The sequence below is a fragment of the Ictidomys tridecemlineatus genome, chromosome 3 (assembly GCF_052094955.1).
Source record: "Ictidomys tridecemlineatus isolate mIctTri1 chromosome 3, mIctTri1.hap1, whole genome shotgun sequence".
Taxonomy (NCBI): domain Eukaryota; kingdom Metazoa; phylum Chordata; class Mammalia; order Rodentia; family Sciuridae; genus Ictidomys; species Ictidomys tridecemlineatus.
The window spans coordinates 136,965,176-136,990,036 of NC_135479.1; the positions used below are offsets into that span (position 1 = coordinate 136,965,176).

The following is a 24,861-nucleotide window of genomic DNA, read 5'->3' on the forward strand; positions in this document are numbered from 1 at the left end:
TGATGTCCTAGCAGCAGGACAGTGAGAGAGATTGCCAAATTGCCAGATGTAAATACATACCTCAAATCCACTCCCACAATGACCCACCTCCTCCAGCCACACCCCACCTGCCTTCAATTACCACTCAATTTATCCCATTAGGTGATTAATTCACCGATTGGGTTAAGGTTCTCATAACCCAATCATTTCTTCTTTAAACCTTCTTATATTGTCTCACGTGTGAGCTTTTGGGAGACACCCCATAACCAAATCATAACAACCATTTTGCATTTGTCATAATTTCTGAATTAGTTATTTCTATTTTTTATTATCTTAACTTGTGTTTTCTATTTGTTATGCATTGCTTGATTTCTTTATCTATGTTCCTTCAAGACCGGTTCAGTTTCCCTTATTCTCACTCCAGTTTTTCCCTTATCTTGCTTTGGAAATTAGTGGTTACCCTTACATATCTAACATAAATTTTTAATTTAGCCAAATCCAAGTGTAACAACTATCACTAAGGTCCTAATAAATAATACAAACACCTAAAAACTCTGAAACTCACTCACTCCTAGTACTATCTAGTATTTTATTTCCATATTCTTTGTAAACCCATGAGAGACTCATTGTAAGAATGTTTTTGGTCATTACAAGACTTTTATCAACATTTTTCCCATCTTCTTCAATCACCATTGCATCTTTCAGTAACTTTTCTCCTCACCTCCACCTGGTGAGCCAATACAGAGGGTCTATAAAATTTCTTAGCATTTGCCATTACACTTTCTCTCTTCCTCCCTCCCCCCACCGTCTCTCTCTTGTTAAAAGTTGCCAGTTGGATATGCAACTACAAAATGATGCTTATTTTATCTCCACATTCTGAAAATATTACTGAAAACAACAATACTGCAATGAATCTACCTGTCTTTCTCCCTTATTGCTTTTACAATATTTTTTCTTTAATACGGTGGGACTTTACTACAGTATTTTCAGGTGTGGATATTTTTTTTAAGACACATAATGGAAAAGGTATTATGATTTTTTGACTTCTGCAAATTCTGTCTTAATCTCTGGTTATAGTTGGTTTGGCACTGTCTCTCTCCTCCTTTTTCAGATCTCTTTGTGTAAGTTGGAGTATCTCTTTATACACTCTCTCATTCAGTGTTTTCCATCTACATATTAATCTCTTAGAGGCACTCTGAGTGATCTGATTAAATTTCTAATCCAATCATTTTCTCTTATGTTATACATAGGTTTTTTTCTCTCCTAATATTATAATTACTACATAATTATTCTTAGATTTTTTTTAAAAAAAATTCTACCTTTTTTTCATATTGTCCTGTTTCTGCCTTGTGATTTCTGCTTCTTTTAATTAATGAATATTTTAAATATTTATTAAGATTTGCCTAAGATCTAGAACTCAGGGGTATAATTCTGTGATTTCTTATGTTTCACCCTCCTTCATATCTATATCTTTGTTTTGTTTCAATTATTGGTCTCTGAGATTTTCTTCAGAGGGAATGATTTGGGGTTGTCCCAGACTATAAACCCCAAATCACAGTTTTGCATTGGCCTTGTGTGGTACTTCATGGATTTTCCCAGTTGTAGAGAAGAAGCATCTCAAACATTAATTCCAGGTCAACAACTAAAGGTTGATATTGGACCTAATTTAGGATGTAGTCCAGATTTAGGTTTCCAAGTCCTTACAGGCAACACTTTTCACACACTGCCCAAGGTAAGCATCAAGCTCCACTCCATTTTCTTTGGCAGGTGGGAGAGATTTCTTGACCACTCTCTTTCAGGAGGAGCAATCTCTCTGACATAGGTCTCAGCCTAACTATTACTGACCTGAGGCTTCATATCCTGTGCCTAGATGAGGGACAGGCCTAGAATCCAAATGGTGATGCCTACATGTCGATCTGACAATTCCCCCTTGAAGCACACAAAATCATTTCCTGCTCATCTCTGTGAATATAAATTCCCTCTTCATTTCTGGCACCTGGAGATGTCTCCTCTTTGGTTTTCAGCTCAACTCTGCATTTTAATTGTTGTGGTTATATTTCTTCCAATAGATCCACCTATTTTAAGTGAGAGGCAGAATTCTTTTATAACAGCTCAGATTACAATAGTCAAAGTCTTATCATTTTCAGCATCTGTGATTCTTAGGCCTCCTGTCCTTTATGGTACACTGTGAGAGTAACACTAAAACTGGGTAATATTCAAACCCATCATAATCGTGGCTAGAATTATGCAAATAGGACATAAGCAAAAACACCTTGAAAAACTGAATCACCAAGAGTCCCATCTAATCCCTTCCAATTATTGAGCATTCATTGAGAACCCAATGAAACGCCTAGGGCCAGGCACTATGCAAGCAAGGAGCATGGGGTGGAACTGGGAGTTCCTTAGTCATATATTCCCAAACTTCAAATCTTATAGGAAAAATGATTCTCAAATAATCAACTTTATTGTTTTAAGGTGAATACTACATTTAAAAGATATCTGCCTCAGAGGTATGCAAACTACCAATTGGGAAAACTTCTCTGACTTCCCATCCTGATTTTATAAGTGAGTGATTGGAACTCCAGGATAGGAAATATGACTTTTCTGATATGTATTACATATCAACCAAAATTCAAACAAATTCTTTTCTCTTCACTATTAAAATGGTACTTCTAAGACTGCAAAAATATACATATACCATTTTCACAGTTGGAAACTTGAACCCCAAATTACTGGTAAGCACAATTTTAGTAGATTTAAATTAAGGATTTCTAAAAGCAATAGAGCAAAGATTCATTCTTTTCTTTTCAGTAAATAGTTCTTTAAGAATATTCTATGGCATAAGTTTACATTGTGACTTAAGAAAAGTTCATTTATTTGTTCTGTCAATTTTATTTATAATATTACTGCCCCTAACTATGAGGAATCCCAAGTACTTCTTATCTGTATACAATAGTTCATAATTCACTTCCTATATAACTAGTTAAAAAACACATGTATGTGTGACTACTTTATAAGTACATTAATAAATACAAATGAAGATATATTTCTGTGGATAACCCATAAAAATATCCAAATGCCCTTGAGGAGCAGGAGATACATGGGAAATCACTATATTTTCACTCAATTTTACTGTGAATCTAAAACTGCTCTAAGCCATAAATTCTATTTTTAAATATTCTCTTTTGCTCAAATATCTGTAATAATAAAAGGAAGTAATATATGATACATGAAGGATACTAAAAGTAAGTCCCAATTTCTTTTGGAAATCTTCAAGAAAGCAATGAAACTTATTAAGCACCTACTTCTCAGAATGCCATGGAAATTTCTCACATACATGCTTATACACACACATGTACATACATACAATAAATGTATAACTGCGAGATTTTCCTAAGTTTCTCATACTTAGGGATGTGCCTTCCTTCCAGTTGAATGATATTAGATTGTAAGCATGACACCTTGGCATGGATGATGCTCTCAGGAGAGGTTGGTATAAAGAATACTGTAGTGGGTGTCAGAGGCTTAGGTTCTAGTCTCAGCTCTACCACTTTGTAACTCAGTTTTCTCATGTAAGGTTAAAAGAGTTGCAACATCAAGATCTTTTTTAGATTTTTCATTCTGTGGTTCTTAAGCAGTAGTGGCATTAATGATGGGGCTTTGACTTACAATTTTATTATGCTTTAGTTATTGGGTACCATAAAATGCCCAGATTTGAACAGACTGAAACTCCAGAGTAGTATATAACACAGACATTGTACAGCACAGTGCCTGAGGTTGGGGGGAACAACTGGAAATTAATAACAAGATTTAAATTAAAGCCTGTGCCAGAAGTCTCTAGAAGAACACTAAATCAGTTCCGACTTTAAGCAATAATAATTAATATCCACTAATCATTAAGTGGGTGATATGTGGTTTCAGTTCCAGGTGCCCAAGCTCCTCTATCTTGTCTCATTATTAAGAATTACAATTGAATGTGCTGCAGATAAAGATTTAGGCAGAGCTTATTTTCATCTGTTTGCTTAATGGACTGGCATCTTCTTGGAATTCAGGGTTCTGGAACTTTATATTGGTGGTGAAATAATTTATGATTGATTTTAACATTCTCTTTTGTTAGGATATTTCAAAGCTTGAAACCTTATCAACCACTTCATTTGCTTAAGTGAAAAAACATTAAACCACGTTCTAGAATCTAGCAAAGAAAATGCAGATAATGGCTGTCAATAAGAAAGTCACAAGAGAAAACAAATAATATAAACTAAAAACAAAGCATTATGAAACAGTAACAATGATGTTATTTCAAAATAGCATTCGTGTGCAATAATTCCACTTATGATTGTTTTCAAAAAGAAAAAAAACCTCCAGGAAATCACCCCCAGTGTGTCCAACATGAAGTAGAAATAAGGAGTAGAGTGCTTAGTACATCTTAGCCTTTTTATCACAATACTATTCAAGGCAGTTGCCTCATTTCACCAGAATGGCTTTCTTCTCCCTGGGGTCTAGTAACAAGAGAAAGAATCCTTCATCCTTCACCTGGTTCAGTGCTGCCCAATATCCATGTAGGTCATTTTCACTCTTCTAGTAGTCACAGTCAGAAAAGGAAAATATATAGGTGAAACCACTTTAACAGCATATTTTATTTAACATAATGTAACTCAAATATGCAGTTAAGATAAAAATGAGATAGTTCACATTCATGTTCTTTGTGCTACGTTATTTAAATCACCTGTTTATTCCACAATCAATATACATCTCAATTCAAACTAACCACTTTCAAGTGCTCAAAAGCCACATGTAGCTAGTAACTATCACGTAAGAAAGTACAGCCCTAAACAGTTCTGCATCTTGGCAGACGTATTTCTCCAAATAGTACCTAACTGCTTGCTTTACAAAGCAGTCATTGTTTTAGAGACTCAAATGTGCACACTGAGAACAAAAAGGTACAGATAACCAAAATTCATGGATGTTTTGAAAAATGCATATCAGAAGAAGGTGCGAGACAAAAATTACATCCTAAGCCTGCTGGCTACTGTCTTCACTCCTTCTATCTTACATTTGCCTTTCTTCCACCAATACCCTGTCCTTGGTATTGTGCCAAGGTTTATACCTTGGAATAAGACAGTTCTGGCTAGTGTCATAAAATTAACCCTCTGGTAGAAAGGAAAGAACTTACAAAAACAAATCTACAATTAATTAATTATAAAAATGAGAAGTATCCTACTAAAGTCTTGTTTGCCATGAAGGATGGACCTCACTTAGTCTCTAAGGGGACAAAAATATGTCTTCCCTTAGGACAGACATTGAAGATGTGTCTGAAAAAGCAAGGAGGAATTAGCTGGATGGAGCATGTCAGTGAGAGAGAATGTGGGAAATGGAAAACAACAGCCTTCCATGCAAGGGTAGCAATAAAAAGTTCAAGGGCAAAAAGGACTTTGGTGAGTCTGAACAATGGAAAGTGTGGGCTGGAATTTAGAGACTAATAGTTTGGAAGGTGGCCCAAGATGAGTACAGATCATTCAGAATGTTACGCACCATGGAACAAGAAGCAATGCAAAAGGCAAGGCTGTCTGGGAAACTGGTTGAAAAGAGCAGAAAACACATGGTACATAGAAAGGACAGTCTCAGGTAACACTTTTAATCTCACTTGCCCATCAAACATACACTGACACAGTGTTTTATCTACACCAGGGCTGACCACCTCTGCTCCCAGCTTTACTGCTGGTGTAGAACTTCAAATATATAGCTGTGAAAAACTTAAATATCACTGCACAAATCTAGTCTTTGATTTTATCTATCTTTTCCTTCTTTTCTTACCCATTATTAATGTAGTCTTTGTCCCTATTGCCTGTAGCAATCATAAAATATATTCGTTAATAAAACACAGAACTATGGGTATATAGCTCAGTGGCAGAGCACTTGCATAGAACTTACAAGGCCCAGGGTTCAGTCCCCAGCACTGCACAAAAAAAAAAAAAGAAAGAAAAAAAAAAAAAGGACAAAGCCATATAAACTAAACAGCTGGCCAAATAGCATAGTTTTTTCCTCCTTGCTATTACTAACCTAGAGCAAGTAAATAGCCAAAAGAGGTTCATTCCAAATAAATGCAACATTCAAAGTTCATGAATAAATAATGCACCTTAATCATGTCCCTTAGATAATAAATTATATTAATCCAAAATATATAATTTTAACTTTGCATTATAAAAATTACTCTGTAAAAGGAATGCCTATATTTCATACTTTTTGCTTCTGTGAGGATAATAAATGAAGTCATAGAAAAGTTTTAAGCATAAAAATGATATAATCAGTATTTTAAAGTCCAGTAGAGAATTCTAAAAAGAGAATAGATAGAAGAATGGGCAGGGAGAAAAGCTGGAGAGTAATAACACTAACAATGGTAGACCAATCGAGAGATGACAGTGGCTTGGATTAAGGAGTGTTCATGGAGACAGAAAATAATTTAAGAGGTAGAACTGTCTTGACTTAGTTATTAACTGCAGGTGGGCAGAGAGGGAAATGTGTGGGAGGGCAGCAAAAATAGAAAGTGGAAGTATGTAACCATGGCACAGCCAGAATATTCTTAATAGGGTAGGTCCTTAATTGGTCTATTTCCTCTCAAATAACATACTTTCCTCTCAGTATGGCATGGAATTCACACTACTGAGCTAATGAACATCCCTCTGCCATAAGCTACACTCACCACAGAGAGTCTTAACTGAGGATATAAATACAGCAGTCATCAAGTTTTGAGGAGTAAAGCCAGGAGAGTACATTGTGAATCTTTAGGACCCTGGATAGAGCCTAAAAGATCTACAAAGATGAAAAAGTGGTAAAGCAATTAAGAAAACTGAAGAGAAATTAGAAAGATGGGAGAAAAAAAGTCAGGTACAGTGGCTCATGCCTATAATCCCACCCATTCAGGAGGTTAAGGTAAGAGGATAGCAAGTCTGGGGTCAATCCTAAACAATTCTGTGAGTCTGTCTCAAAAATAAAATATAAAATAAAATGGCTGGAGATGTAACTCAAGGTAGAGAACCCCAATCTCTAGTACTGAAAAAGAAGTGCTTTTCAAAAGGAAGAACCAGCTAGTAGTGCTGAGTGCTACCAAGAGGTCATGAAATGAGCACTGAAAGTATCCACCAGACTTAGCAAATTGAAAATCATTAAAAAACACTGACAAGAGCAGAGGCGTTGGTGTTAAGTATAATGCTAGATGAGAAACGGATGAAGTATAAGTGCATGTTGAAGAAAAGTTGACAGTAAGTACAGAAGATTTATGAGTATGTCAAACATCAACCAGAAGAGAGGTAGGCACTTTCAATCCTGAAAAGGGACTATGGGAAGGCTGCCTGATGTTTTATAAAGACTTAAGCACGCTGAATTGAAAACAGCAAGAATCTAGGAAAAATGGTTAAAGGTAAAACACCTTCCCCCTGAACTGGGAGGAATGGGATTTAGAACACAGCAGAATGGTATCTCATAGAAGAAAACAGCATCTTCATTGAAACAGGAGGAAAGGAGGATAGAACAGATGTCAACTTGCTTACTCAGACGGTAGAGTTGAGGAGCTCCCAAATGGGGTGACGCCTCTTTATAGCAAGTATTCTCACTTAAGAGTTCCAATACACATGTTGAAGATTCTTAGAGGAAAAATTAATAATAACCTCTCAGATTACATTTCCCATCTGCTGAGAATCACCCTTTTTACTGAAGTTTCCCTCCCCAAATGCCAGGATTGCTTCAGGCAGGTGATTCTGTGTAATAACCCTTAGAACTGGGCACAGCACCTCTGGCACAGACAACCTGGAAGGTAACTGACCTCCCAGGGTGAAAGGGTCGGTCTTAAGTGTCACTAGAACTTGTCATTCCTTTGGGATGAGTCACTTTGCTTTCTCTGTTTTACTGTGTCCACAGCTTTCTCTTTCTGTCCCCAGAGCTAATTACATATATGAGTTTTCCACAGGTTTTGAATACCCTTCTTAAAAGCTCATTAACTCATTTGTGTTTATGTTAGTGTGTAAATATCCGTGTGCACGAGCACACACATGATAACTCTAGATGATGTGTATCCTGGGAATATGTCTTAAATATGGTTTGCAGAAATTACTATTTAAGTATCATTTCACTGCTTAATATTCCCTATACAAACTTCATCTGTCCTATGTTCTGAATGATCAATGGCTCAGGGATGCAATGCTTATAAACCTTATCCTCCTAAAAAACTTTCAAGTCTCATGAAAAATTACTTTTCTCTTTTCCTTAATGTAGTGTAAATAAAAAGTCCCACCACCAACTGGATACCAATTGAAATCCAGGAGAATAAAAATGAATGTCAAAATTAAAGGAAGACTCTGATATAATCATTATTGAAATGATTTGTTTTATTTTTTTTCCTATTATTTCCTCTATGTACATAGCAATGTATGAAGAGAAACAAAAAAGTGTCTAAGGAACAAACACAAATTGGAAACAACCCATTGAGTAGGTCATTTAAAAAAATAAAGTAGGTCACAATAAAGCGATTTCTGTTCTTACTTTCCCAATAAAGATGAAACTAGGAGAGAGACAACCTTGAATAATGGAACAACATTGACATTAGAGTCAAAAGCTAGAAGAACAAAAAAAGGAATTGAGGTTTACTGAGCACTTAAAATATTCCAGCTCCAGGGCTGGTGCCTTCATATTCTTTAATATTAAAGATGTCAAACTTTCCACAAGGTTGACACTAACCTATGTGGTACTCCCCTTATTACTAATATGCATATCTCTATGAGTAACAATACAAATAATAATATACAAATAATAATATGAATATGAAAGTGGGCAATGGCTGGCAGGATCTGCACTATATTAGAAAAAGAATACCAGGAAATATTCATGGTGTCCTCGTCTCATATGTGGTATGACTACATTGCAAATCCTAGGATCACAATCAGATCCCACTATTAGCCAGTGAATCATAACATGCCCAGGCACGCCTGTCTATGGGAATACCCTACAGAGGAGCTGGTTAATATTTTATAATGATTTCTCAGAGGAAGAACTTGAACGACACCTCCTAGTTGGCCTGTTAGTGATTTCACAGAATAGATGTGACAAGTATAAGAACAGTTGGAAGCTACTCCAAAGCTCAGAATTTTAAGGTTCAAATAAACCCAAAGTGTACCTAATTATCTAGATGGGTAGACATCCATTGATGTCCTTTTTTTCTTAGGTCCAGAGAAGAAAAATTACTTATTAGTAAATGAGTTCATAAAGCCATGTCTGTTTAAATGATCTTAAAATTTTTTAAACTGATTTTATTTTATGTCTCACTTCATTCTTTTAATAAAACAGAATAGTTTCTTTTATAAATAGAGTAGTAAAAAAATATAATGACTCAATTATTTTCTCCAATTGAAAATACATAAAATATGGGTTCCTAAAAACAAGCAAAGAAAAAGACAATCCAAATCAGTGTAATGAAAGGAATCTCAACTATAGAAAATGATTCATTATAATACTTCAGGCATTAGGATTTATATTGCATTTCATTTTTAAAAAGGTGTGAATTAATAGAGATTAACATATAATAAGTGGTCTTTTTTTTTGTCTAGGTAAATATAATGACACATCAGATATGTTACCAGATGTTGTAGAGGTTACAATTAGAAATCAAATGTGGATGGTGCACTAAAACAGTTAAGTCTGTGAAGTCTTTCAATAACATAATTTTAATATCATGATAAATGGAATAAGCATTGGAGACCAAGTGTAGAAAGCAAAATAAAATTTAAAAATTAATGCTATTTGTTTGTAAATTAAAGCCACTATAAGTTGATGTTTCAAACCAACATTTCACATTTTCAAAAACAACTTGCTATGTAATACCGGATTAAGGAATGCTATAAATTACCATTCAATTTGAAAATACATCTTAAAAGACACTTGTTTTTTTAAAAATGAAACCTACACTAAAAATAACAACAAAATGAATCACAACTTCCCGTTATATCTTAGAAAATAAAAAGTAGTATCAAAATTTTATTACTTACTTTCTGATACTGATATCCATAAAATCAAATTATCAGAAAAAGACACCCCCAAAATAAGAAGAAAAAAAAGTAACCAAGAAAAAAAAGAGATAATCTCATGATGAAACAGAACTGAATAGCTAACAACTGTTTTTTGTTTTTTTTAAAGTCTCAAATTAATAAAAATATACTCTACAAATTTCTCCAGAGGTCTGTGACAATCTAGATTGAGCATATGCTCATGGAATAGGCTAGGAACTACTTGCATGCATTTTAATACTATCTTTTCAACATGAGTATGACCTTATTAAAAATAAAACTAAGCATTCCTGGCCTTTAGTGTTTAATTGATTCAGTAAAACAAAACAAAAATTTGATCAATTCCACTTTATTTTAATTCTACCTAAGATCAGTTTTAAATTTTTGATACAAGAGGGTATTTTCTTATGCAGTGTTAAGACTCACTTTACAAAATGCATAATTTCTGTGGGAGGTTATCAACCAGAGAAGTCAGGTACAAGATCCGATTAGACTAGATGGCACAAAACTGAATGTAAGGAACAAATGGTGAAATAAATATTATGTCTGATTAAGCTCATCACCCATCATACCTGGGCAGCAAAAAGAACTTCCTTTACTTGCATAAAACATGCTAAGGGTTTCATTTCAATTTTAAAATATTTAATCTCAACCAAGAAAGATTCCATGGTAACCCAGGTGTAACAAGAAAGAGCTTTCCTGCAGGTTGGTCACAACCACTGCCTCATTGTTTACGAAAAACCTACCAGTGCCCATGAGTTTTGTTTCCTTAGATTAGAACAGATTCAAAATGGCTACTTAGATTGCGAACTATGTGGGAAACATCAGAGTAGAGGGGAGGAGGATTTGTGTGTGTGTGTGTGTGTGTGTGTGTGTGTGTGTGTGTGTGTGTGTGTGTTGTATTTCTGAGCTTCAGCAAATGCTGGGACCTACAGCCATACAGTTTCCCATCTCTATTCATTTGTTTGTTTGCTTACTGCCCACGTTTACTGCCTATTGAAGTTCTCATCTTCCCCAGCCTGTCTCAAATGCCACAACAGAGTGTGAGGGCTGTGGATAAGTACATTAAGAAAGGATAAAGATAAGATGAGACAGGATCCCAGGGAATCATCTTAGTCACTTTAGGGCCATTTAAGGGTGCTTTTGTAAGCAGTTGGAAACCTTTGCAAAGGTTTTTATAGAAAAGTTGCATGATGTCCATTTGTAAAAATCCTGTAAAAAAAATTATCAGACAGTCAAGAAAAAGGAGGTTGAGACATCAGATAGGAAACTTCACAACATTTCAGGCTGAGAAAAGCAATCCCTAATGATGGCAGAAAAGATGAAAAAAAATATATGTGGTATAAAATCTGTCAGCTATGTGATGTCAATGACTGCCTGAATCATCTTGCTCTCCATTATAGGTCACAAAACGTCTTTGGTTAGTGCTTGATAAATAAACCAAGGAATAAAACATTAGAGATAAAAAAAGCCAGGAGATCTGTGACTGGATATGAGGCTAATAAGGAGATGAATCAAATGTAAGTACTGTTCCCAGCTTGACAGACAAGATGTTTGTGGTCAGAAAACATCCAATATTTTTAAGTGTTTATTAGATACAATTAGTAGTCCATTCACTGAAATAGTAAACTCAAAATACAAGGCAGACTGGGATCCGTATAAAGATAATAATAATTTCAAAGTGAGGCAAGATTATTTGAGTTGCTGGTAGAGCAACTACATGGTGTTATCTTAGCATGTTATTAGATTTGTATGAAGAACTCAGATGTCAAGCATGGGTGGTGGAAGGATACCCTCATCATTATACAAAATACACGTATGAAGATGTGAATTTGGTGTCAACATATTTTGTATACAAAGATACAATAAATTGTGGTATAAAGGAGTATTAAGAATTGTAATGCAAAATAATAATAATAATAATAATAGAGCTTATGTAAAAAATAAATAAAAATTTAAAAAAAGAAATATAGAGGAAACAGGTGAAATTAATAAAGGTGAACTTATTCCAGGAGAAATCATAGCACAGAAAGGAGAAGAATAAAATAGGAATGCCTCTATTAAGGCTACTTTTCTGCAAATGTTCATGTTCAGAAAAATAACTCAGCTATCACAGACCCAGCTGACAACAAGTTCAAGAACTAGAAAAACAAAAACTATAAGAAACAACTTCATTAGGATGGTACAAATACTATAATAAAGGTACCTGCAGTGTTAAGTAGGTGCCCAAAGCAGAAGGGGAAACTCGTACCTGGAAAGTGGGTCTGAATGATGAATAAGGGCTTGTATGAACACAAAGGGGACACACTCAACTACGATTTGGGGATTAGAAAGATATGTCTCTCTTCATTATGTTAGTTCATTCACTGCAACAGTGAAACTGTGAACAACAATATGCTCAGAACTCTTAAAACTAAACACAGCAAGGCCTTCGAGCAGATAGCTCACATGCTGTGACATCTACCTGTGAAAGTGCCTGAACCAATTCAGATGAGGTCTAGACCAACTGGTGACTTCATTTAGAATGCAGGCAAAATCCTCTTTTGAAAATCCCAAGAGTTCGGAGAACATTAAAAAATAATAAAAACCCTACTGTGAAATTATAAAGTTCTTTTCTCAAAGCACATTATAAACAGCAGTTGCAAGGTCAGCTAACCAAATATTACTGTGCAAAGGGATAAAGTGATCTCCTAAGGGCCTCTCAGAAATTTTAATTTACACATTTCACTCTGGATTCATCAGAGCAAATCTAGATAATGACATTTGATTCTAAGCATTACTCTCTACAATCATATTGTGGATGGTCAACACACCTCCTACATGCAAAGCAATTTTAGGTGCTATAAATCTTTTATCTCAAATATTTTCTTTCTAAATTTAAGCTGAAGAACTAGGGAAGACTTAAAATTGGTAGTGATAAGATACAGAATGAAGAGGTAGAGTGAAGGCATGTGTCATAATCCTAGTTTTCAGTTGTCTAAATCCTTGCCACTTGGCCTGCTGTCACTTGACCAACACTGGCATTACTTAGGGAAGAATGATAAGGCCATTCCAGACCTGTTGAATCAGAATTTGCATTTTAACAAGATCCCAGATGACTTATAGGCACATTTATGTTTGACAAACAGGGGTCTAAAGTACTACTATAAAGGAAAGGATTAGTGTTGTGTTTTTCTGTTTTTGTTTTTCCCCAAAGACTTGAACTTCCAGGAGACCAATTCTGGATTAACATGGGGGAAAATAATCATTTAATAATCAGAGTTGACAATACATGTGATGGTTGACCATTAGAGACAGTAAGGTTCCAAACACTTTAACTGTTCAGGTTGAAAGCCAGACTACACATGAAATTGTTGCTGTTATATGTTGCCACTACATCTAACCTCCTTACAAGAAGGGTTTGTGTCTTTTTCTCTGTGGATGCACTCTTCAGTACTAGTTAAATTTTAAGTAAACAATGGATATTTGTCAAATAATCCAAAATGTGGACAAATGAACAGTGATGATGGGGTCAGAGGAATTTGAATATTAAGTAAATTAAGTGATCTTGAAAGTCCTATAGGACCCTGAGATGCATGATTGCAACATTAACGGTGTGTAGCTATGCTTTTAATTGTACCTGTGTGTGATAGAGGTGAATCAAAAAAAAAAAAAAACTCAAAGTTTCCCAAAGAATCACAGTGTATGTAAAGATGACTCTACTTAAAAGTATGTATAAAGCATACTTCTGTGTACTCTCCACCAGGAGCAATAATCTGTGTTTACCTGGTTTTGCCAGGCTGATGTCTTAGGTAAGATTATTCATTCACCAAATTGATTTTATGTAACATCGATGTGTTAAACCATAGACTTGGCCTTGTTTTGTTAACATAAAACAGATTAATATCCATTTCCATGTTAGGACTAACCTCGACACAAGACTGCATTAGCACCATGTTCTAATAAAATAGTCAACTAGTCAATGATTCAACATTCACCCTCAACACCTATCAAGATAGGGAGAAATAATCCTATAATAGGAGACCTCTAAGTTATTTCTTGAATGATTCCTCGTGATCGGTACACACTCTGAAGTGGCTTATGCTTCACAACCTGATGACCTTCTCTTCATAAATAAAGAGTCCTTCTCATGGAAGGTTAAAATTGACTTGTAATATACTTCAAACTCAGGGAGAAGGCAAAGCTTATTTTGGGTGAGGTAACGTAATCAATGGGTCAAAAGATAAAACTGAATCTTCCTATGTCTATTATAATCATACTGCACAGATAAAGAAATGCGCAAAAATAAAGCAAAAAGTTCAAATATCAATAACACCTAAAGAAACAGATAACAGAGGCACATATGAAAACACAAACTCTAAAATATCACTTAGGAAATATTTTAATTATTTTAATTTTAATTATAACCTTCCTTTTTAAATCTTCTAGTGTTACCACTAATGAGTGCAACTAAATGTGACTAACCATCCATAATATTAAATGTGATTATCCTAAGAAAATGTCAAGCTTGATATCCAGTTAATATAGGTTTCTTCCTTCCTTAATCGAAGGAAGTTCTGATGAAAAACATACCTACAAGGTCTGGGAAATTTAGAAACTTGATAATTAATGTTAGTTTGCTTTTCTACTAACACTGCAATTTATATGGTATCCTGTACTTTACTGCTTAACTGCCCATTGCTTAATTAAAACTGTCCTGGAAAAATGACATTCCACATTAGCTTATTCAGAAGTAAATCTCCATCTTTCACTTTATATTCATAACTTCCTTTCCTGTTTTTTTGTTATTATCTTCTGAGACTACACTTGTCAATAAATAAATGTACTTCCCATTAAAACAAAAACTGGTTCTACAGTTGTATTAAATCCTTCCAGTGCCTAAGTCCAAGCATAGGTAACAAGCCTATCTTGAATGTTCAATGAAATGCTAGAAACTAAAATAATACAAGGACAATTTTAAATTTTTAAAATTATCAATTCATATTCACTTACATTAATGAATTCAAGAACAAATAATGTAGAACAGTTAAATATATGTGTTAATCTTTTGCTGTTCCATTTTCTGTTCATGCCAAATCTTCTAAAACTTCATATTAAACATATCATTAAGCTATTATATCTGAAAAAACAGATATCTTAAAATCTACCTGGAGTATTAATACCAGAAATACACCTAAAGAATGATAAAGCTGAAAGGAAACTCAGAAACTATCTCTAACAGTAAGCCCTTTATTCTGAAAATGAGGAAACTAAGCCAAAGAGAAGCAAAAAGATTTCCCCCAAGGTCTTAAAGACTCCAACTCCTGGTCCAGTATTATTTCTATGACATCATCTTACCTTGGACTGAATCAAAAACCTTTTACTCATCTTTTTTAAAGGCTAAGGGTTTTAAACCAAGCAAAAAATAAATACAGAGGACCGTAGCATGCACAGAAGACTTACTTAATGCTGCTATCAATAGCTTTAAGGGTAAGAGATGAGAAAAGAAGAAAACCAATGAGGTAATAAAGAGTTGACAGAAAGAAGCTTTTTCATTAGATCCAATCAATATTGTATTCCCCCACCACTTAGAGCTTCACCAAGGAAAGTGAAACTAGAATGAATATGTTCTCCCAAAGGTATTTAACACTAAAATGACTTGTTGATCTCAACTATAAACGTAGGGACCAGGCATAACTAAATTTGAAATCAATGACAAATGTTATTCCCCATTAACCTAGTGTTAAGAAACTAAAGCCAGTCAAGATAGAGATGGGCCCTGTTCCAAATTGGCTCTGCGATCCAATTCCCTTCAACTTCTGGAGCAAAGATATCAATTAATATAAAGATGTTCCTTCTTTAGCATTGCCCCTTGATACATGGTTATTGTGTTGATAAAAGAGTAAGGGCATGATGCTGTTAGGAAAAGCTCACACTGAGTTAAACAGGGCAATTAGGAGTTGGGTTGGGGAGGAAGAAAAGGCATGGGGTTCAAGCATTCAGCAAATAGGTACATATCAAATGAAAATGGATTCATAAAAATTTTTGTATTTTAAAATCAACTGGAAAGAAATTAATATTGGCCTAAAATACAAGTTAATTTTCTTGCATAGAATTTTCATATTCGTGTAGAAATTCCCTTAAAGCCTAACTAGTATTGATGCCATGAGCATATGAGTCAACAGTGAAATTACTTTTATTTGGATGAGATGTTTCTGACCATCTACTGTGTAGAAAGCATTGAAATGGCTGAGCTGTGGTCCTCAGGAATTCACACTCCAGTGGCAGAGAGATAGGTACTCATACAGTATTTATAGGACAAGATAGAACTGAACTGCAGACAATATAGGTACAAAGAGTGAGACAGACAGCAATTCTTTCCTTCTGGGAGGGTCTGAGAAAATCTAGCAGAAAAGCTGAGAGTTGTGCTGGGCTTTGAATATTGGGAAGATTACAGCTCAGTGGATAAATGAGGAATTATTTCTGGAGAAGATGGGCATGGAGGTTAATGGTTTCCCTCATAGAAGGAAAAAAAACAACTATAAACCAAAGGAAATGGGGAGATGAAGATCAATGTTCTGAGAGTGTTAAGATGGGTGGGATGTGTGGGGAGGGGTGGAGAAAGGACCTTGATTTTGTGGCCGACTCATGCCCATGACCTAATAACAAAACTCTATGCTCCCGTCAGGCCTTGAACCCATGCATGCATTTTAAAAAGATACATTGTGGCTTTTTTTAAATTAAGCAAATATGATTTTCCTTAATAAAGAGAAACTGTCCAATATGGCACAGCAAAACCACAGCTTAGAACACAGAGTTAACAAATCTCAATTACACATGGCCCTACAGGAAAGGGATGGGGACTTTCTCATTATTTCTATACACCATTCCCATTTGCATGACATACAGATACTCAATAGGTACCTGGCAATATAACTTGACTAATCCTGTTTAAAAGCAGCTACCCACATTCATATTACTCAAACAGAATAGGTAGATAGGTCTTGCTGCTAGCATTGGACACTATCCCACAAGGAGGCAGCTGTGATGTAGCAGTAAAATTCACCATGTAGACTTACAATGAATGCATGTGTGGGTTCAAAGCCTGACTGGAAGATAGGGTGAATCGATTACAAAGAACTCTGAGGTTCCCCAATTCAAACCCACCAACACTGAAAGTCATAAATCTTACTGGGGTGGACCTCCCAAGGTCAGATATTCATCCTTAAAGGCAGGATATATAATGACCTGAAGCAGAACTTCATACCAAAGCATCAGTTCCAATAAGAGTTTTTAATCAGAATTTCACACACTTGCCTAGATTAGAATAATGAAACCAGGTGGAATAAGCTTACTGCTCTCCAGACCTCAGAGGTGTATCCATCAGCTCCAGAGTGAATGTGATTGCTTAGCATAAAAAAGACAGCAGGCAGGACAGAAGATCAAGTGAAAGTAAAAAGAGTCAGAACTAAGGAACCTTCATTTCACCAGGCCAGAAATTACCCTGAAAGGAGAGACTCCCAACCAAGATGGTAGTCCCATTAACAGAATTGTAAAGAATGGGACTAATTATGGTATGAGTGTGTCCCTCAAAGGTTCCTGTGTTGGAGATTTAATCTCAACTGTGGCAATGTGAATGGTGGGAGGACTAGTAAGAGGGGGAGCCTAGTGGGAGGGCACTGAGAAGCATCCCAGGAGAAGGATTACAATAGTTCTCATGGGATCTCAGTTAGTTCCCTGAAGAAGCATTGTTTTAAAAGAGCAAGAATGGCCCATCCTAGCTCTCTGGCTTCACAGCTCACCATGGGATCCCTCTCATACATGCTCCTACCATGATGTTATTCTCCATGTGACACAGCCTAGGAGGCCCTCATCAGAGATGAGCACATATTGGTGCTAAACTCCTAAGTGTCCAAAACTGTGAGCTAAGTAAACTTATTTTATTGACTTATTACACTGAATTAAGTATTTCATTATAGCAAGAGAAAATAGAAGAATACAAACTCTCAAGAAAACAAACCCGGCTCATAGCACTTCAAAGAAGGGAATTTTTGAGGAAATACCAGGAAAAGTATGATTTCAAGACAAATTTCCTTCTAGGCCCTGATTTCCTCATGACCTGTGGGTAGTCTGGGAGTAAACAGACTGCTTGGGAAACCAGAGCTGCAGAGTGTGGAGGCGGCCCATCCACAATGCTGCCAACTCCTTCCCTGAACAAAAGTTGCAGAGGATAATGGCCCAGGACCTGCCAGGAAAAGATAGGTGAGGCCAGGAGGAAATCAGAAACTCTCTTGACTTTTAGTTAGGGAAAGAAAATCTCCAAGCTTTCAGAGGGATAGCCCACAAGAGGAAGGCAGAGGGTGCCTGGGTTTCTCTCAACATAATTCTTTCCCTAGGAATCAGAGCTTCTGGACCATCTCCTCATATACCATCTCCCTTCCCCTCATGGCCATGCTCCCATCACAAAATTCCACCACCATCCTCCTTTGAAGTATTAAAGCATGACAGCCATACAGGTTTAAGGCACGCTCTAGTGGAAACATGGAATTCCTTAGAAGTTGAGATTCCCTTTATTTTTCAGCATTTTTTGGTTAATTGCTCACTCATGGATAACTCTTCTCCAACCCATCCCTCTTTAGGTGATTCTGGGCTGCTGTCCTTTCTTGAACACAGCATCACATGTGGAATGGCTATTCTGTGGGTACCACAGCTAGAGCTCATTGTCTGAGAATGGAACCAACACCTATCACACCCGGGCAATTTGAATATGAGCTAACCCTCTAAGTTTGGTACTTATTTCAGTTGTTCTCCCAGTTCTTAATTATTGGGGAGTATAGACTGATTTGAGGGCACAATTAAGGGGATCTGGTTCATCTTTTGAAGTCCCCAAATTAAAGTACAACATTTAGGTCACTTACATTAAAAAAAAAAAAATCTCTTCTGGAAATTTTCACTTATTTTTCTCTTTATGGTAACTTCTGTAAGCTTATAGCTTTTCTCTCACAAACCTCTTTCACACTTTATTTTAATCCCCTTTTTGACCTTAGTTTTTTAAAAGTCTAAAACACAGCAACAGATCAGATTTAATTCCTAATCCCTGAAGGGAGAAAACAGGCAAAGGGGGGAGGGGGGCAGAGACTGATATTTTAGACAAATTTAACCAAGGCATGCGTTTGGGGGTAATATCCAAAGCAGCACACAGGAACATGGGCTGTATCCTAGGAAGCTGGGAGAAGATTCATGTTTACGTCCCAGTCATGGGTAGTCCCAGTCATGGGTATTTTTCTCCTGAGGGAGGAGCACTATCATTAATGGCTTTCCAAGCTAAAAAGGCCCTCAAACAGCCAACTTATTTTCGAAGAAAGAAATTGAGACTTATTTCCAGCACTGGCACAATGAAAAAAAAAACTTGATTAGGAAAAACAAATCTAAATCCAAATCTAGAATCGAATTCTAATTAGTCCTATGAAACTAAAGGCCCCCATCTTGTAGGACCTTAGTAGAGATATTTAGACTTCAGAATCCCTTTTTCTCTGGGACCTGCTCAATGAGTTGCTTCGCCATCTGCTCATAGCAACAGAACTGCAGTGACACAGGCAAGATGTGAGGCACTGAGAATCTTGTGCTGGCCAGAGTACAGGTCCTGTTGTTGGGAACTCACACTTTGATCAGGAAGATGAGGCACACAAACATATATACATGATGAATCTAAATTTGGGGACACCATAAAGTATCCACCAATGAGGAAAAGGAACATACTTATGTTGCCCTGCATATGTTGAAGTCCTAAAGCCCCAGGTGATGGTATTAGGTCAAGGGGCATTTGGGAAGCAGTCCATCTGGCGATGATAGCAGAGCCCTCATGAATGGGATAAGTGTCCTTATAAAAGAGACCCTAGAGAGCTGTGTTGTCCTTCTTCCAAGTGAAAAAAAAGCAGCAAGAAGGCTGCCATCTATGAACTAGGAAAACCGACTCTCACCAGATACTAAATCTAGAACCTGGATTTTGTTTCCCAAACTCTAGATCTGTGAGATATAAATTGCTGTTGTTTGGATCACCATTCTATGGTTTTGTTATAGCAGCCTGAATGTACTAAGACAGAGGATCATCCATATAATTGAAATTAGTATACACAATTTCTAGACATCCAAAATAAGTTCCTAAAGTCATTAAACACTAAATTAACTTTGGTTTAAGTGCCACAAGGTATGAAAGGAAGGGATTTGAACAGGTTAGTGATTCTCAGCCCTGACCAACCACATATTATAACACCTAGCAGGTTAAAAACAAACAAAATGAATGGGTGATGCCTGGGCCCAGAATACACACATTAAATCGCTTTCTGGGTGTGTGGCATTAGAACATTTTTAAAACCCCCAGTTGATTTCATCTTGTACTTATTGCTAAGAACCACTAGCTAGCTGATATAAGCTCATAGCTTGTGATTTCATCCTGGCCCATGTCATCTTTCTCTTCTAGGAAACCATGTTTGGTCTTAGGCCTTGCAACTGTTTGTTGTGACCCCTGGAATACCATTTAGAAAGAACCTTATATATATAAACTCCAACAAGGAAGCATTCATGTAAGTATGGTTAAAAGCAGGGAGCCTGGGGGATATAAATACTGCAAACTAATCAAATGACTAACAGCCGGCAAACAAATAAGGAGAACTTTAAAAAACTCTATCTTTCTACAAAGTCATCTGACCATGCAAAGACCAATGAACTTCTAAACTTACCTACAAAATCCATCAAGTACCATACTTAGGAAAACCATTCCAAAATTTGGATATTTAGGACTGAGGTCTGTTAGGCGCCATATATTTTATTTCAATTTTAAAAGACGAGGAAAGTTTAGCGTTTTCTACTGTCTGTAATATTTGTCCCTGCCTGGCATATATTTGCTTATAGAATTGTTCTTGCTAGGTAATAGCCCCTGAGTGATGGAGGAGGGTGATCATTGTAAAGGGTTCCTTCAGAGCTCATACAAGGCTAACCTTATACAGATGGGTATCAAAGACTCTTATCATATTGTGAAACTATTACACAATGAACAATATGCAGTTCTCCCCTTAGCATACCATAGTGCTATGTAGTTCAGCAGTTATGTTGTTTGAGCCACATGGACTGTGCCTTCTCTTCAGTGTTGCTCCATCTCAACAAAGGAGTGATGCACTCTTGAATTGTTCAACCAGGGATCACCCCGGCACCTTCTTCTTCTGACCCAGTCTGCCTCTCATCTGTTTGCTGTTCCATCTCTACCCAGTCTCTTTCATGTCCACAGGCAGTCTCTTATCTGTGTCAACATCACCTATAGCCTAGACTAGCAGTTTTCAAACTGTTCAGTTTTGGAATCTGTTTACACTTATAGAAATTATTGAATATTCCCAAAGAGCTTCTGCATAGGTGGCTTAGAGCTCTAAATATTTGCTGTATTTACAAATTACAATAATTTTTTTCAAATATCTACTCATTAAAAATAACAATAACTGGGGTTGGGGATGTGGCTCAAGCGGTAACGCGCTCACCTGGCATGCGTAGGGCACTGGGTTCCATCCTCAGCACCACATAAAAATAAAATAAAGATGTTGTGTCCACCGAAAACTAAAAATAAAATATTAAAAAATTCTCTCTTAAAAAAAATAATAACAATAATAAACCCATGTAAGCACCGTGTTCTAATAAAACATATCTATATTTTCCCAATAAAAATTAAGGAAAAGACTCATTTATAAAGATGTTTGTAAATCACTCTAAATTATCTGGCTTAGAGAAGTCAGCTGAATTCTCAAACCACATATTCAATCTCTTGTCCTGTTTTTGTTTTTGAAGGTACATAAAGAAAACTCCAGGGGATACTCATGACACAATCAGTAAAAAAGAAAAAGGCAAATAACTAGTATTTTCATGAAATATTTTAATGAAAATAGTTAAGCCCACTGATAGATTTTCAAGATGCTCCCAGGGCCTTTGCATCACACATTGACAACTGCTGGCCCAGACTCAGATCTTAAGCCTCCTCCCTGTTCCTTTGCTTCCACATGGACTCCCTTGCAATCCATTCTCTTCTCCAAAACCAGAGTGCCCACTTAAAAATACAAATCACATTCTATCACCTCCCACTCCTGCCCTGCTTTGGATCCTGGATTAAAACACAAAATCCTTCCTCAGTCTTTCCAGGCTGGGCACAACTTGGTCCTCACCATGCTTGCCAGCAGCACCTGTGCCCTCTCCCACATCTCACTGCTCCAGCTCCCTCAGTTTCTCCTAAAACACTCATGTCAACGTCACACAAGCTGCCCCTCCCCCCCACCTTGTAAGCTCTTCCATCCCTCTTTGTCTCATCAATTAGAGCTTTACTCAGTCTTCCTCAGAGAGGCATTTCTTAACCAAATAGGAGACCGAGTATCTTCATTTTACAAATCAGAAAACCAAGGCTAAAAGAGATTCAGAAACTTGCCTAATGTTTGTACAAATACTATATGCAGAATTCAAATTGTGATTCCACTCCAAATTCCACATATTTAACTGTTGTTTTACATTTTCACGTAGATGGTAACTTAGAACAAAAAAAAAAAAAAAAGAAATCCCACAGGGCTCTCTTGAACATGACATTAACCTCTTTACTTTCAAAAACAGTTGAAGCAATTGTTTATTTACTTATTTATTTTTGGTGGTCCTGGGAATTGAACCCAAGGGTGTTCTACCACTGAGCTAAATCCTCAGCCCTTATTATTTTTTTCTTTGACACAAAGTGCAACTAAGTTACCCAGGCTGACCTGAACCTCGTGATCCTCCTGTCCCAGACTCCCAAATTGATAGGATTACAGGTGTGCTCCACCACAGGCAGAAAGTCCGCCTCATTGGGTCCAAGTCTCCTGATAGGCCCTTATGTGCCCCAAATGACATTTCTAGATGTCTCTGAGGCTCCTGACTTGCAAAAGGTATATCCCAGCCACGGGCCAGGACCAGCACATAGCACAATCATAGGGTACGTTATTTGTACTGGTCTGAAGCTCCCTACCAGCCTTTCCACCTTATTCTTCCTCCCTGGGGGCTCTAGATCACATACAGAGCAAAGAAATCAAGAAATCAAGTTTAACATTTCTCGAACTCTCCATGAATTTCCTCCCAACAATAATATTCCAGCCTCGAATCAAATAAAATTATTTATATTCAGGGCTTCTTAGATCAAAGTGATGGAAGACAAGGACAGATAATCTACAGAGGGAACTGGGAACCACATGACTTCTTAGTCACTTTCTGATTCCATGAACCTGAACAAGTCTTTCTGGCACTTGGAGGATTGGTTTACTCAGTTCTAAGATGAGGCTAACTGCCTTAGTGGGTTGCTAAAAAGAATAAAAGACACAAAAAAATTATGAAGAAACTGTAACTCCTGAAGGCATGCCATTAGAGAAAATCCCAAAAGTACTATACTAAGTGTGTCCCTATATCTAACAAGGCTGTCTTTGAGAGCCTGCATAAAATGTGTAATAATTCTAAAAGAAAAAGTCAATAGCAAATATACATCAAGATGAAGCACTTAAAGAATAGATAAGAGTTCATAGAGGAACTCTAGATAGGGCAGAGTTGCTGGAGGGGAAAGGAGGGGCATGGGGTTAGAAATGATAGTGGAATGTGATGGTCATTATTATCCAAAGTACATGTATGAAGACACAAATTGGTGTGAATATACTTTGTATAAAACCAGAGATATGAAAAATCGTGCTCTATATGTGTAATAAGAATTGTAATGCATTCCACTGTCATATATAAATAATAAAAAAAGAATAGATAAGAAAAAGTGCTTCACTACCAACGAATTTCCCAAACCAAATCCACACTGTAATATCCATGCAAAAATAGTTTTCACCAAGAATAAGAGCAATGTAATGGCACAAGAGTAAGCCCTGGACTTTTTTGAAATACAGTTGTAGGAGACAACCCTTTAGTTTGTAAAGATCTTCCAAAAATGTTCCCTGCCTTCTCAAATACAGAGACTACCTCATTTCCTGCAAATTGTTTTTTTCTAATTCTGTTCAAGGATATCAACTTCATTAAAACTTTAAAGACTTAATCCTGAGTTATGGCTTGATGAGATCTCTGTGGGATGAAAGAAATCAAGAGATCATAGTACCTGCTATTTTAAAATGTTCTTACAATGGAAATATAATTTGTTGATGAGAATGCATTGCTGCAGAGAAAAATCGAATTTGAAGAAAAAAAATTTGAAATATTAGCTTAAACCCTAGGATGAGCTTCTAAAAAGAAAATCTGTTTTTTTAAAACAAACATCAAGGCAAATATCACTTAATTAGGCTGATTTTATATTTCAGACATGAGTCATATTTCTGAAAGAGAAAATTCAAAGTACTTACAATATATGTAAAATATCACTTTTCATACAAAGTAAGTTTTGATTTAGCTATTGACCAAAATTATTCAATTTATAAAAATCTAATTTATATTCAAGGGTCACAGGATTAAGCATTCTTTTACTTCTCTTGTTACCTTTTTTCTTTAAGATTCTATTTTCTATGATGATTTCTTCCTCTATATGAAAGGAAAGCTTTGATAGTAAAATGTTGAATAGGAATACTGTTAAATTCCATACATCTACCAAAACAAGTTGGAAGAACATCAGAACATTATAAACTACAATTTTCATAAGAGGAAAAAAAATCACTCAGAAAAATAAGACAAATAAAAATCAAGAAAATCTGGTAAAATTTCAATCACTTCTTTGATTTATTTTATTACAGATAAATTTATATTACATTATTTTTGAAGGTAAGGGCATATAAAACAAAACACTTATATTATGAAAAATATCTGATTTTTCTTAGGT

The 24,861-nt window shown here is 36.1% G+C and overlaps 1 protein-coding gene across 3 annotated transcripts in view; it reads right to left on the reverse strand.

Moving 5' to 3' along the window:
• The window catches only part of Fgf12 (fibroblast growth factor 12), a 505,844-nt gene that overhangs the window by 200,477 nt on the left and 280,506 nt on the right, over positions 1 to 24,861 (reverse strand). The gene's annotated exons all lie outside the window — the stretch shown is intronic.